The 14,169-nt window shown below is 39.6% G+C and overlaps 1 pseudogene; it reads right to left on the bottom strand.

Annotated features, from left to right (window-relative positions):
• Positions 1–9,172: 9,172 nt before the first annotated feature.
• On the bottom strand, positions 9,173–11,539 carry LOC147627021 (glutamine synthetase PR-1-like; annotated as a pseudogene).
• Between the last annotated feature and the right edge of the window lie 2,630 nt (positions 11,540–14,169).

The raw sequence follows: 14,169 nt of genomic DNA, 5'->3' as shown, positions 1-14,169 counted from the left end.
TATCAAAGGAAGTCTATACTATGTGACATTTATAGATGACTTCTGCAGGATGACATGGATATATTTCTTGAGAGAGAAGAGTGAAGTGCTGGAAAAATTCATGGATTTCAAAGCTCTTGTAGAAAAACAATATGGCTGTTGGATTAAGTGCCTGAGAACAGATGGAGGTGGTGAATACACCTCAAAAGCATTTGAGCATTTCTTGCGGAAGCATGGGATAAGAAGACAGTTGACATGCAGGTATACACCTCAGCAGAATGGTGTGGCTGAGAGAAAGAATCGTGTCATATGTGAAGTGGCAAGGGCAATGCTCAATGAAAAGAGCATGCCAGATTACTATTGGGCAGAAGCATGTGCTACTGCAATGTATATCCTGAACAAATCACCTACAGCAGCCATTCATGGAAGCACGCCTGAGATGCGGCTTACAGGTTACAGGCCAGATATTGGACATCTGAAAGTCTTTGGATGTGTAGCTTATGTTCATGTGCCTGATGAAAGAAGACGGAAGTTGGATCCTAAGGCAGAGAAATGTGTATTTGTTGGATATGCACAGGATCGAAAGGCTTACAAATGCTATAACCCTCAAACTAGACAAGTAGTCATCTCACGAGATGTGGTATTCGATGAGCTTGCTAGTTGGTATAAAGCCAAAGATGAGGGAGTCATTGACACACTTGAGGCTAATGTGCCTGTGAACTTGCCCTCACAAGCAAGTTCTAGTTCTACTACTATGTCTGGGCCAGCAGCAGAAGCTGAGAGTAGTAGCAGTGTCCGTCCGTGGTCAGGACGTCTGAGACATGAGAGTGTTAGCACTGGCAGTAGTGCTATGGATAAAGGCAAGAAGAAAGTTGAAGGAATTGGGATCACAGGTTATGAGTCTTCTAGCTCAGAGAGTTTGGATGAGGAGCTCGGGATACCTGTTGTACGCACACCTGGTGTTAGGCAGGACAGATATGTGCCACCACATGCTCGAGTTACAGGTGTACAGAGTGACCCGCATGCATTGCGGAGATCCCAGAGAGTCAGATATCCAGTGGAAAGATTGACATATAGAGATTTTGCTATGCATTATGCATACATGACATCTATGGTAAAGCATGTGGAACCTACATGCTATTCAGAGGCTATTGGAGAGCATGTATGGCAGAAAGCCATGGATGAAGAGATGGATGCTTTGGACAAAAATGATACATGGGAATTGGCTGAGTTACCTAAAGCAAAGAATGCAATTGGATGCAAATGGGTGTATAAGGTAAAGTGCAAGTCAGATGGCAGCCTAGAGAGACATAAGGCAAGGCTGGTCGCTAAAGGATATGCACAAACTTATGGTCTTGATTATGATGAAACTTTCAGCCCAGTGGCTAAAATGGCTACAGTGAGGTCTATCATTGCATTAGCAGCACAAAAAGGTTGGGCTTTACATCAAATGGATGTCAAAAATGCCTTCTTGAATGGTGATCTACAAGAAGAGGTGTACATGGAACAGCCAGAAGGTTATGTACATCCAAAATATCCGACTTTTGTTTGCAGGTTAAAGAAAGCACTCTATGGTTTGAAACAAGCACCTCGTGCTTGGAGTGACAAGATCAGCAGATATCTTGTCAGTATTGGATTTGTGGTTGGAAATGCAGACTCTTCACTTTATGTAAAGAAGACACATGATGGTATCGTGATGATAGTCATTTATGTTGATGATCTGATTATCACAGGTGATTGTGGGAAAGGCATTGATGAGGTTAAGGCCTCTTTATGCAAAGAGTTTGATATGAAAGACCTTGGTGATTTGAGGTTCTTTCTTGGCATTGAGGTGATTAGAACAGGCAAGGGTATATGGTTGGTGCAAAGGCAATATGCACTTGACATGCTGGCAAAGTATGGTATGACAGCATGCAAACCCATGTTGACACCATTAGAGCAAAACATGAAGCTTAGGGCTGATTTGGGTGATGAGCTTGATGATATCACCATGTATAGGCAAATGGTTGGTAGCCTTATCTACATGACCATTACGAGGCCAGATCTCAGTTATGCAGTTAGTTTGGTAAGTCAGTTTATGCAGAGTCCTCGTAAACCTCACTTGGATGCTGTGAGACGGATTCTGAGATACGTCAAAACTACCGCGCATTATGGTCTTTTCTATGAGGCAGGAAAAGACATGCATGTCTATGGATATACAGATGCAGATTGGGCCGGTAGTGCATATGACAGGAGATCTACCAGTGGCTATGTTTTCAGCCTTGGTAGTGGAGCTGTGAGTTGGAGCAGTAAAAAGCAACCTACAGTTGCTTTATCTACCACAGAGGCAGAGTATCGTGGAGCAGCCATAGCTGCATGTGAGGCTATGTGGTTGAAGAAGTTGCTAGATGATGTCAGGATACAGAGTGATATGAGAGTTGTCATTCATTGTGACAACATGAGTAGTATTCAGCTTGCTAGCAACCCAGTTTATCATGCCAGGACCAAACATATTGAGGTCCACTATCACTTCATCAGAGAGAAAGTGCTAGATGGGCATGTTGATTTGACATATGTGCAGACAGATGAGCAGGTTGCAGATATCTTTACCAAAGCACTTGGTAAGGATAAGTTTGAGTATTTCCGTACTCGATTGGGAGTCCTAGAGATGGACATGTCGAGCTTGAGGGGGAGTGTTGAAATATCAAGCTCGTATACAGCTGGAGGATAGCACATGGGTGCTGGACAGAGTGACAGTATGGTAGATAGATATCGTGTGGTGTGTTTATGACTGCGTCCAGCTGGTCATGTGTGGTGTGGACATTACATTAGGTTTACTTTGTAGTGTGGACATAACACTATGTTGTGTTCTCCTTTGTGTGTGTGAGAGAGATGGTGACTATGGCTTCTCTCCTTCTTTATGGTTGATGATTATGGATTAGGGTTTGCTTCTCTTGTGTGTGTTACATCCTGCTTCTGTTTTTTATCAGTTACATGATAAGTTTCTCAATAAATACATAGGACAATAAAATAGCAACAAATCTCTACAATTATCAGATATAATCATAACACAATCCTTGTGTTGTAGTGATTTATCACGCTTAGCACTTCAAAACACAAAATAATATAAAAACTACTGAAAAAGTTAACTTGGATAACAAAATAGCTTCAAATCACTACAACGCAATATGGATACATCAAACAAAATCTACATCAACTCCTCGCATTGTAGTGATTTCTCAAACACACCCTTTCATTTGATAAAATAACACATGAACAATACACCTAACAATACCTACGACGATAAAATAGGTTCAAATCACTACAACGCGATATAGGCACATCAGACCTAATTGTCATACACTCCTTGCGCACTGTAGTGATTTCTTATATAGAGTGTTTCATTTCACAAAGTAAGTCATGAAAATAAGTCATAGATAACATAGATGACACCTAACAATGTATAGGACAAGAAAGTATATCCAAAACACTATAGCGCGATATGGCAACATTAGAAAAAAATCATAATTCATTCTTTGCATTGTAGTGATTTGTTAGACATTGCCTTTCATTTGACCCAATATCTAATAAACATAGGTAAAAAATGATATATATGATTGAATATAACATTTAACATCAGTAGTGTTTGCTTTTGAGAACTCAACAAAGAATCATGTAAGAAAAATGTTGAACAGATGTACGCTTGCTTCATAAATCACAGAGATGGTGTAGATGAAGCATGGTAGAGGAATACACGCAACTAAAGGAGGCAAAATGAAATGCGGGCAAAAGACAAGGACACTTGAGGACAAGTACCACATTTACTGAGGAGTACGACACACGTGCGAAGAGCATATCAACACGTGGGAAGGACGACATGGGGCCGTACTCATTAAATACAGGATGATTATGATCAATCCTTTTTTGACGTGCGTGTCATCATACGTGCGCAGAGCATGTGGTGGTTTGCCATTATGCATATTTTCCACGTGTACAGACTGTTAGTTTTCGTGGATAAAGGTGACCCACATTCATTATTCGTTGCTTCCTACTTTCGTGTAATTTTTCTCGCTGAGTCATGACCTTCACGTGGCTTCTTGCTCTCCTACAGTCAACTTCGTTGGTTGCTTCTTGCTCTCCCAATGAATTTTGTGGTATGTTTTCAAATATTTTCATGTTTCAATTCGGCCAAAATTGTATAATTATTTTATTAATATTCCATCAAAGATTTTTGCTTTTAGATTTTTTAAGAATTTAATTTATTTCTCAGGAATATTTCATCAAATCACTGCAACGTGAAGAGGGATCTTGGTGAGAACTACCGTACACCCATATCACGTTGTAGTGATTTTGCCTGTAATGGTAATTTTCTTACATAAATTTCTTGAAATCACTACAATGTGAGAAGAGGTTTCGGGGTGGGTGTGAACTCTCTCAAGGATATCGCGTTATAGTGATTTGTCCTTCTGCCATTCTTTTATAGCTTTTTCAAAGATTTTTGCGTTTAGATTTTTAAGAAATTGATTTTTTGCTTACAAAGATTTGATCAAATTACTATAGCATAAAGCGGGAACTCGGTGAGAACTCTCCCACCCATATCGTGTTATAGTTATTTGTCCTACTGTTGCTCTTGTAGTCATTTTTCTTACAATTGTCATTGCCTTTGAAATATTGCATCAAATCGCTATAACGTGAAGAGAGGGCTCGGTGGGAATTCTCCCACACACATCGCATTGTAGTGATTTTGCCACATTTTTCTTTGCAATTTTATTTTCTTACTAATATTTCATCAAATCACTACAACATGACTAGAGATCTTGGGGAGAGTTCTCCAACGCTTATCACATTATACTGATCTTGCCTAATCCTTTATTATCTTAAACATAACTTTCGTCATCGTGACATATTTCCTGGCTTGTAGATGGAACCTTTGGGGATTGAGGTTGAGTCTAATGCTGGCCTTCAAGAAATCCTAGATGAAAAGTTGTTCAGAGTCCTTTATAAAGTTGAAAGCATCATTGCCATCCTGAAATCTCACACATTTAATTTCAATTTCTCCATCAAAGACATGATCATTTCTGCTCTTTCGTATCTTGAGGAGAAAGAGCAACAATTTCAGCCCATATGACTTCAAGTGGTACACTCATGTGTTTAGGCGTCTAGAGTATGTACACGTGAATGATATTGAGCCTTCAACGTCCAGTATGTGTTTGGGCATCGAGTATGTGCACATGAATGATATTGAGCCTTCAACAATGCTAAGACAAAAGTTAAACAAGGATGTTTTAAAGGTGCAAGATGATAAGAAGAAGACATACAATAAGTGCCCCATTCACAATCGCAAGTGTCGTCTCGTTGTGTACCACTATGGATTTACCTGCTACCTACATGTGCTGCTATAATAAGGATGAAAAAGTTACAAATGAAGAAATTGAGGAGAAGGCTTCTTGAATAGAGCATGCATAGCCTTCTTGCAAGCTCTATGCATAGAGCTTGCAAGCCTATACAAGCTCTTTGAATAGGCTTCTTGCAAGGTTGCATGAAGCTTATGCATAGAGCTTGCATAAGCTTCTTGTAAGCTCTATGCATAGCCTTCTTTGTGTGAAGCCTATGCATAGAGCTTATGTATAAGGCTTATGCATAAAGCTCATGCATAGAGCTTATGCATAAGCTCTAGGTATAAGATCTATGCATAAAGCTTACATAAGGTTTATGCATAAATCTATGCACAAGGTTTATGCATAGCCTTTATGCATACGACTCTATGCAAGCCTTATTATGCATAATCTTGCATAAGCCTTATGCATAGAGCTTATATGTATAAGCTCTATATTGAAATATACAAGTGAATAGGGTGTGTGTGGGAACAAGCCCCTAGTTAGAGGCTGTAAAAGAGAATGTGTAAATATGAAAGAAAGTGTGAAAAGGTAAGAAGAATCTACTGGGAGAGAATAAAGGGTAGCATGAGAAGATTTAGGAAGTGTGGAGATATTCTGGGAAAAGTAGAGAGAGGTGGAGATAATCAAGCAAAAGAGGTGGAGTGAATCAAGGAGAAATCAGTGGGATTTGATGCTTGGATGTAAACTCTATAAATTAAGGCATTGGCCTAATGAGAATTTGATGGTTTTTCATTATCCATGCCTACATTAAGCTATTTGCTAATTACTTTGGTCACAAGTGGTGGAGATTCATATTTGTAGTTGCTAAATGGTGGATAGTGGGGAAGAAGGAGAAGGCTCCTCTTAGATTTTCTTATTCAAAGCATCTCTTTGTACTTCTTTTCTCATAAAGAATGAATGGTGGATAGTGGGGAAGAAGGAGAAGGCTCCTCTTAGATTTTCTTATTCAAAGTATGTCTTTGTACTTCTTTGCTCATAAATAATTTTCTCCTTGTTACTATCTCATCACACATTTATTTAAAGCAAGTAAATTTTTATGCTAGAGAGAGAGAGTTTTTGTTCATGTGTTGAGTAACCTTTGGAAGGTTAAGAGTGTGGTTAATATTAGGTGTGTATTGTGAGATCCCTATACACTAAGAGCCTAATTCAATCCTTTGCTCATCAACTAGAGTCTTTACATTCATCTCTCTTCTCTAGATGTCCTTTCCCTTTCCTTGTCTTTTGCACTAGGAAATTATTGGAGTTTGGTCTTCCTTTGAGAGTGTGTGTGCATCTTATCAAGGTTGCTGCCTTTCAATGAGGGAGTAGAGAATGATATAGAGGCTTGGTTCCCTTTGCTGCTTTCATTTTGGTGCCCCCACTAAGGAGTTGTTCATCTCAAAACGATCTTTAGTTTAGTATGCAACAAGCCCATGAGATGGCTACTTTCCATGTTTACCCCTTATTTTATGGTGGAAAAAATGAAGATGCAGAAGATTTCTTGGAGAATATGGAGATATCTTATGCCATGCTTGGGAAAGATACACCGACCAAAAAACTAAACACTTTCATGATGGTGTTGTGAATGCTCATGATGGTGTTGTGAATGCTCATACATGGTTCTTATCTCTCAACTCGGAAGTTTGTGAAAATCTTACAGAATAAGAGGTGATTTTTTGGGAAAATATATATCAATGCTCAAACCATTGAAGCTCTTTGGCAAAAAATTGAGTCCCTACATCAAGAGAAGGTGGAAGAATATGAAGAAACGTTCAGCATGGCTTGGATGAATTAGCTTCACTCTATCACTAATACGGGTGAGGTTGTTGAGTTCCTTAAATAGGATTGTTTTATTGGTGGTTTACATCCTATTCTTAGGGCTAAAGTGGAATCAATAAGCCCAAGAACTTATCCCAAAGGCACCGACATTTATGGCCCATATAAAGCAAAGAAAATCAAGTATAAGAAGATACATCGACAAAAAAATCTAAATGCTTTCACGATGTTGAGAAAGAATGCTCATATATGGCTCTTGTCTCTCCACCCAAAAGATTGTAAAATTTTTACATAATATGAAGTGACTTTTTGGGTATAATATATCAAGGCTCAAACAATTGAAGAGCTTTGGCACCAAATCCAATCCCTACATCAAGAGAAGCTACTGGAAGAATATGAGGAATATGAAAAGGATGAATCAGATTCACTCTATTCACTAATCCGGGTGAGGTTACTGAGTTGCGTAAAAGGATTGTTTTATTGGTGGTTTACATACTATTCTCAAGCTAAAGTGGAATCAATAAGCCCAAGAACTTATCTCGAAGAAGCATCATTGGAGACCCATATAAATCAAAGAAAATAAAGTATAAGAAGTAGAAATTTGGTAAAAGAGATGAAGATTTTGCTTCTGACATGCATTTGCAAAATATTGGAGAGATACATGCTAGAGTTAAAGCACCTACACCCAGAGATTCACATCAAGTTCAACAATCTCCTCCATAATCTTCACAATGACCCCAAGATGTCGATGCCTTGGAGTAGCTTACTCAGAAAGCTTGAGAATTAACAATTCATTTGGCCCAAGATGTCGATGCCTTGGAGTAGCTTACTCAGAAAGCTTGAGAATTAACAATTCATTTGGCCCAAGGAGTTGGATCCAGACCTCATGCACCGCAGAAAGGTGGAGGCAGGGCGCATGGGAGACAATAACAAGAGTTGGTGTGTTGATATTGCAATGGATGTGGCCATAGTATGTACAACTATCCACATCCTAGAATAAACCCACGTGATCCTTATCATGTCTACCCTATTAATTTGATGCCTCAAGGAGATATTATGCCGAGAAACCCACCTGCACAAGAAGGGAACCAAATGAAAAATAGGGGGAATAATCCTCCATCTAGAGAATCAACTAAGATGGTTGCACCTATCCCACCTTTACAAGATAGAGGGTTCCTATAGTAGAATTAGAAGAAAGGGATAAGAAGTAAGAAGAAATAGAACATGAAGAAGAAGTGGAATGTTTTGTAAGGAAGAGAACATGAGTTCATAAACAATCTAAAAATAAGGAAGCAAAAATAAAAAGAAGATGTTACAGAAGGAAGTAAGAAGAGGAGGAGGAGAAAACTAATTGGGTTGGTAGAGTTTACTCTTGGCCATGGGGTGAAACCATATAATTTACAGGAGGATATAAGGAAATAGGGACCTAACATCAATTGTCCTCAGTTTTTTGATGTGTCCATAGGTAAGGAGGAAAGTAAACGGAAGTATGAGCATTAAAATTACCAAAAGGAGCGGTGAAATAGAAGTAGCTTACTCCTATTGTTCTCATAGCACCATTGGAGGTCCAAGACGATGTTGTTCCCACTTTGGATTGTGTTCTCATGCTGATGCACATGTTGGCAGCAAGGTGGGCAAGGATGGGGTTCCACATGCTGATTTACATGCTGATGCACATAGCAATAATGGGGATCCACATTCTGTCCTTGGTGAAGAAAAATTTGCTTATGCATTTGAAGAGCTGCTTACAATTTTGCCTCCCAATGCTATCGAGCAGCCTCCACAAGAGGATTGTGGTCAGTCTAGTGTGGGAAATGCTGAAGTTGTGGTGGTTTGGTGGCCACATTAGAGTTGTTCCAGCTGTTGAAGGGACTACATTCTCAAAACAAGGATTGAGACAGCTTCTAGAGGTGAAGAGAACACTTATGGTAGAGGAGAAGCTGATAAGCATTCATGGGTGCAAGTACAATTTGAAAGCAATGAATATTGTTTTGCTTCCCGAGTTTGCTTTGATGTTGCTGGCTGACTGTTTTGAGGCAATGTATGATTGTCTTTTAATTATTGGGGGTGGTTTGCCGGAGAAAACATATGTAGTGAGCTCTCTGTTTTGGACAGCAAATGATGATGTGCGCAGAAAATTTTTGCAGCATGTCAACTTTGAGGATTTTATGCTCATTATTTTCCCGGTTGTGGTGAACTTTCATTGGAGCCTACTCGTTTTCACGAACGGAAGAGTGTGTACAGACGGGAAAGAAGAAGAAGAAGAAGCCGACCAGCATTGTGGCTTTTCAGCTCTTCAAATGCATAAGCAATTTTTTCTTCACCAAGGATAGAATGTGGATCCCCATTACTGCTAGCATGTGCATTAGCATGTAAATCAGCATGTGGAACCCCATCACTGCCCACATTGCTGCCAACATGTGCATCAACACCGAGGCAAGGTCCAACTTGAAACTCCCACTGCATATCACACAAACTATATTAATACAAGATAAGCTTCATCTTCTGTTTTCAAACAGACTATATAGATTTAGCAAGCATTTAAAGTACATAAGCCTATCATCACCAGTAAAACAGATGTTGATTCATAGGCCCAAAGCATGAAGGGCACACTTTACCTGGCCTGGCATGACCTCGCCATTTATGCCAGAGATCTGGATACCGGCATATACGCATGCTTTGTAGTGGGCATCAATGATGTTCCTTCCCCATGCCTTGTCAGCGCCTACTCCGCAATAGTAGGGACCCTTTCATCACCGTATCAAGCTTATAAGCCAAACACACATGACCTTTACATAAACATAAGCAAAAGAGAGACCTACATATCAGGAGACTCAACAGTAGGAAACCCGACCTAAAGCTTACCTGGGGACCTAGATAACCACCAACGAGCCAACCTAGATGCCACTTGACCTCCTTCTGGAGAAGAGTAAACTCCTGCTTAATACCAAACCTGCAGCAAGGACAAAAGCAGTCATTAATGAAGTCCTCGACCTTGGCCACGTGATGGGCTTCAGAGTAAACTCCTGCTTAATACCAAACCTACAGCAAGGACAAAAGCAGTCATTAATGAAGTCCTCGACCTTGGCCACGTGATGGGCTTCAGAGTTTCATGCTTACCAAGGTTGCTCTTCCTCGACGTCCTTTCGGGAAAAGATCTTAGCTGCTGCAGCTCACTTGTTGGTGGGAATTGGCTCCCCAGCTGGAGTATAAGCATCACAAATCACTTGCAAGATCATCCTCTCTTGTTTAAGCATTAAGCTATAAACCCACATGTTCGGGCATAGATCCACAAAATCTTCACGTTTCAACTTACTAGAATGTTGTCGCCTCCACGGAAAGGATCCTTAAAGATGGCTTGTGGGCTGTGATAAAATTGTGTATTATGGGTAAGATAGAGCAATAGAAAAAGCATGGATGCACAAGTTAAACCAAGAAGAGCTTACTATAGAATAACTTCACTATCTTCACCAGGGGCTTGCCCTGTGCTTGATCCATCATAGTTCCACTTAGGAAGATCCTTAGAGCTCTTGATGGGGGCTTTAACAGTCTGTCTAAGGCAGTCATCTTTAGATTACAAGAACCTTGAGCAATTTCTTTTTTTAAAAGAAAAACAGAAAAATGGTTGTTACCCTTGCTTTGCTGCGAAGGTCAAGCCCAGAGCCGCCAATCCTGCTCGACAATACAAGTAGGGTAAGCTATAACAGAGAGATATAGCTTAAGTAACTATTTAATCAGAATGGCAATATGCCAATCAATGTCAAGTCCTGAGCAAATAGCAAGACGACCTACCAAAACAAAAGAAGTAAGAGGTGGGCTATACCAACACATAGGCAAGTCAGCTAAAACAAATTCAAATCACAAGAAGTGTTACGTACCTAATACTAATCCTTGGGATTAGGGCCTAATCAAGCAAGGTTAGGGCAGCCCTGAGATTAGGGAAAGCAAGCAGATAGGGGTGGCTAAGATTCATAATTAATAAATCCATGTGAACTGGCGTTATTCATAGTGGCAGCAGATATCACTACATAAGTGAGGCATAGGTGATTGTTTTGGCATAGCATAGTGTAGGCTCACCTCTTGCTTCTTGTTATATACCTAATATTAATCCTCAAGATTAGGACCTAATCTAACAGGGTTAGGGGAGCCTTGAGATCAGGGAAAGCAGGCGGATACGGGTGGCTAAGGTTCATAATAATAGCAGGAGCAAAGACCACCAAAAATGAATCAAAACATTAGTCGGGGTAAAAAAGGAAATGGTTTTGAAACCACATAGGTAAAACAATTTAAGAAGCCATGTTAAATAATAGGTTTGAAAAAATTTATTGCTTAGAAGAGCTGAAATTATGTACTAACCAAATGTATTCTGCGATGAGATTTCCAGATGGGCCGAGGTCGAGGTTGAGGAGCTCTGGGATGGAGGCCATGGTGGGAGCACAGGGAGGGGGGAGAAAAAAAGCAGCGGCACAAAAGCAAAGGAAAGCGATGGAATGCAAAGGTGAAGAGAACACAGAGCACTATAAAGAGGGGGGAGGAAGCTTCGGCTATGGCGATGACGCTGACATAAACGAAGCTAACACTATTTTAAAAGGGCGCCATAGCAACGAGAAAAATTACTGGAGGAACCCACGTAAAGCATTCAGCTTTATTGCGTATGTATTATATTATATTATTACATATATATATATGTATATATGATATTATATATATATATATATAATTTTTACGCTTATGTATGATTATTATTCTATATAACATTATATTATAATATATTAGTATAGATTTAATACTTATTATATATTTATTTATATTTTATACATATTTATCTTTATATTTTTATATTATATTATTTTTCTAAATTTTTTTCTCTCAACATTTTCCTACAATCCTCTCTCTCTCTCTCTCTCTCTCACTATGTGTCTCTCTCTCTCCTCACCTTCAAGACGCAAGTGAATCTGTGAAGAAGGATTTTATAGAACAGTATGAGCGCTCACTTCTACCCCAACACTCCAACCACCACGTGTTCCCTCCCCTCCCAAAAACTTGCGCATAATAGATAGATAGATATGTTACGCACACACAATACACACACACATATATAAGGGTATTTATGAATGTAAATTAAAATACACACACATACATATATATATTTAATTTAATTTATATTTGTATTTATAATCTATCTTTATTCTCTCTCTCTCTCTCTCTCTCTCTCTCTCTCTAGGATTGTCTCCATATATATATATATATATCTTTCTTCGCTTCCCTTTCTCTTTTGGCTCTCTCCCTCCTCTCCTATAGCCACGTGGAAGGGGGACAACTTGTGTTTTAATAAGAGTATATCGATTTTTAAAGGCAAACAAGGAAAATAAGATTACAATTATTTGTATTCTTTTCCTTTTGAGTTTTTTTTGATAGGGGCAGTGCTAAAAAGGAAAAAGGAAAAAGTTTGTGTTTAATAAGAGTATAGATTATTAATTTTTTAAGGTGAGCAAAAATAATTATTTGTACCCTTTTTCTTTTTAGCACGGCAACCTAAGTTCTAACGCGTTCAATTTGTTCCCTTGTTTCTATGGCAGTCTAAGTGTTGGAATTAGGGTTGCAGAAAAGCACACAAAGCTTGGAGAAGAAGAAGCAAGAATGCACACAACACACAATGTATTAGATTGTGTCAATGTACAAAAGATAAGTTAGCCCTAGAATAATGGGCGTATATACAAGCCGGGGGAAAAAACCTCCTAAAGAGGAAAAAAGTGCCCCGGCGGTCCTGAGTGTGTTCACAGACATCACTGCCTATATATATGGCAACAAATCCCCCCTGGGAGTGATGGTATGAACGAGAGCTGGCACTCATGTATAGGGAAGTGCCATGCCCGAAGTAGATCAGTCCACAAAGGGGAGCAAGTTCAAAGCTTTGCAGAAAGCTTCAAACTTCTCACGAGGAAGCGCCTTTGTGAAAAGATCGGCGAGGTTGTCCTGTGTTAGCACATATGCCAAGCTGATCTCTCCTGTTGAGAGTCTCCTGTTGAGAGTCTCCTGCTGAGAGTCTCTTCCTCACATAGTGATAATTCACCTCAATGTGCTTTGTGCGAGCATGAAAAACTGGGTTTCTCGCAACTGCCAATGCGCTCTGACTGTCAGTGTAGATAGAGGTGGCAAACTCCTATCTAACACTCAAGTCAGCCCATAAGCCATCTGAGCCATAAGCCATAAGCCATAAGCCATCTGAGCCACACACACTCAACCGTAGCTATGAAAGCTGCCCTGTGCTCAGCTTTACAACTAGAAGTGGCCATAGTAGGTTGCTTCTTGCTCAACCAAGACATGCATGAGCTACCGAGCATGAAACAAAAACCACTTGTGGATACTCTTGTGTCATAGCAACCAGCCCAATCTGAGTTTGAAAAAGCATGTAAATCTCGCGGCAACAATCTCCCCTAGGGATAAAATAACCCAAGATGTATGGTGCCACTCAAGTAGCGAAAGATGCGTTTAACTGCCTTCCAATGCTGAGACCCTGGGCTATGCATAAGCCTACTCACCTGTGAGACTGCAAATTGAATGTCCGGCCTCATAAATGCATACATAAATGAGGCAAACAATAGCTGTCTGATAGAGTGTGACATCAAAGTGATCTCCAGCATCATGAAGAATCAACTTCAAACCTGTCTCCATTGGAGTAGAAATAGGCTTGTAGTCTTCAAGGCCAAATCTCTGCAACAATGTCTCAATATACTTTGTCTGATACAAAGCAATACCTCCATCACACTGCTTAAATTATATCCCCAAATAATGATGCAAATGCCCCAAATCTAACATCTCAAAAGAGGCATTCAAATCAGCCTTAAAATCACCAATATGACTCTCGTTTTGTCATATAAGCAGCATGTCATCGACATAGAGAGCAATGATTAGAACACCATATTGGGGAATATGGAAATTTTTCCCAAGTTTGGGACACATGGTCAAAAGTTTGGATTAACCATAACTTGAACACCACTAATCCAAAATGAGCGCTTTATAGCTCTTTAGATTCCATTTTTCAAGCGCTTTCCAA

Source organism: Cibotium barometz, chromosome 21 (genome assembly GCF_041138505.1).
Source record: "Cibotium barometz isolate CiBa-2024 chromosome 21, ASM4113850v1, whole genome shotgun sequence".
In the NCBI taxonomy this organism is placed as follows: Eukaryota; Viridiplantae; Streptophyta; class Polypodiopsida; order Cyatheales; family Cibotiaceae; genus Cibotium; species Cibotium barometz.
Note: the sequence above shows the minus strand (reverse complement) of the source record. Positions and strands in the feature narration are given on the sequence as shown.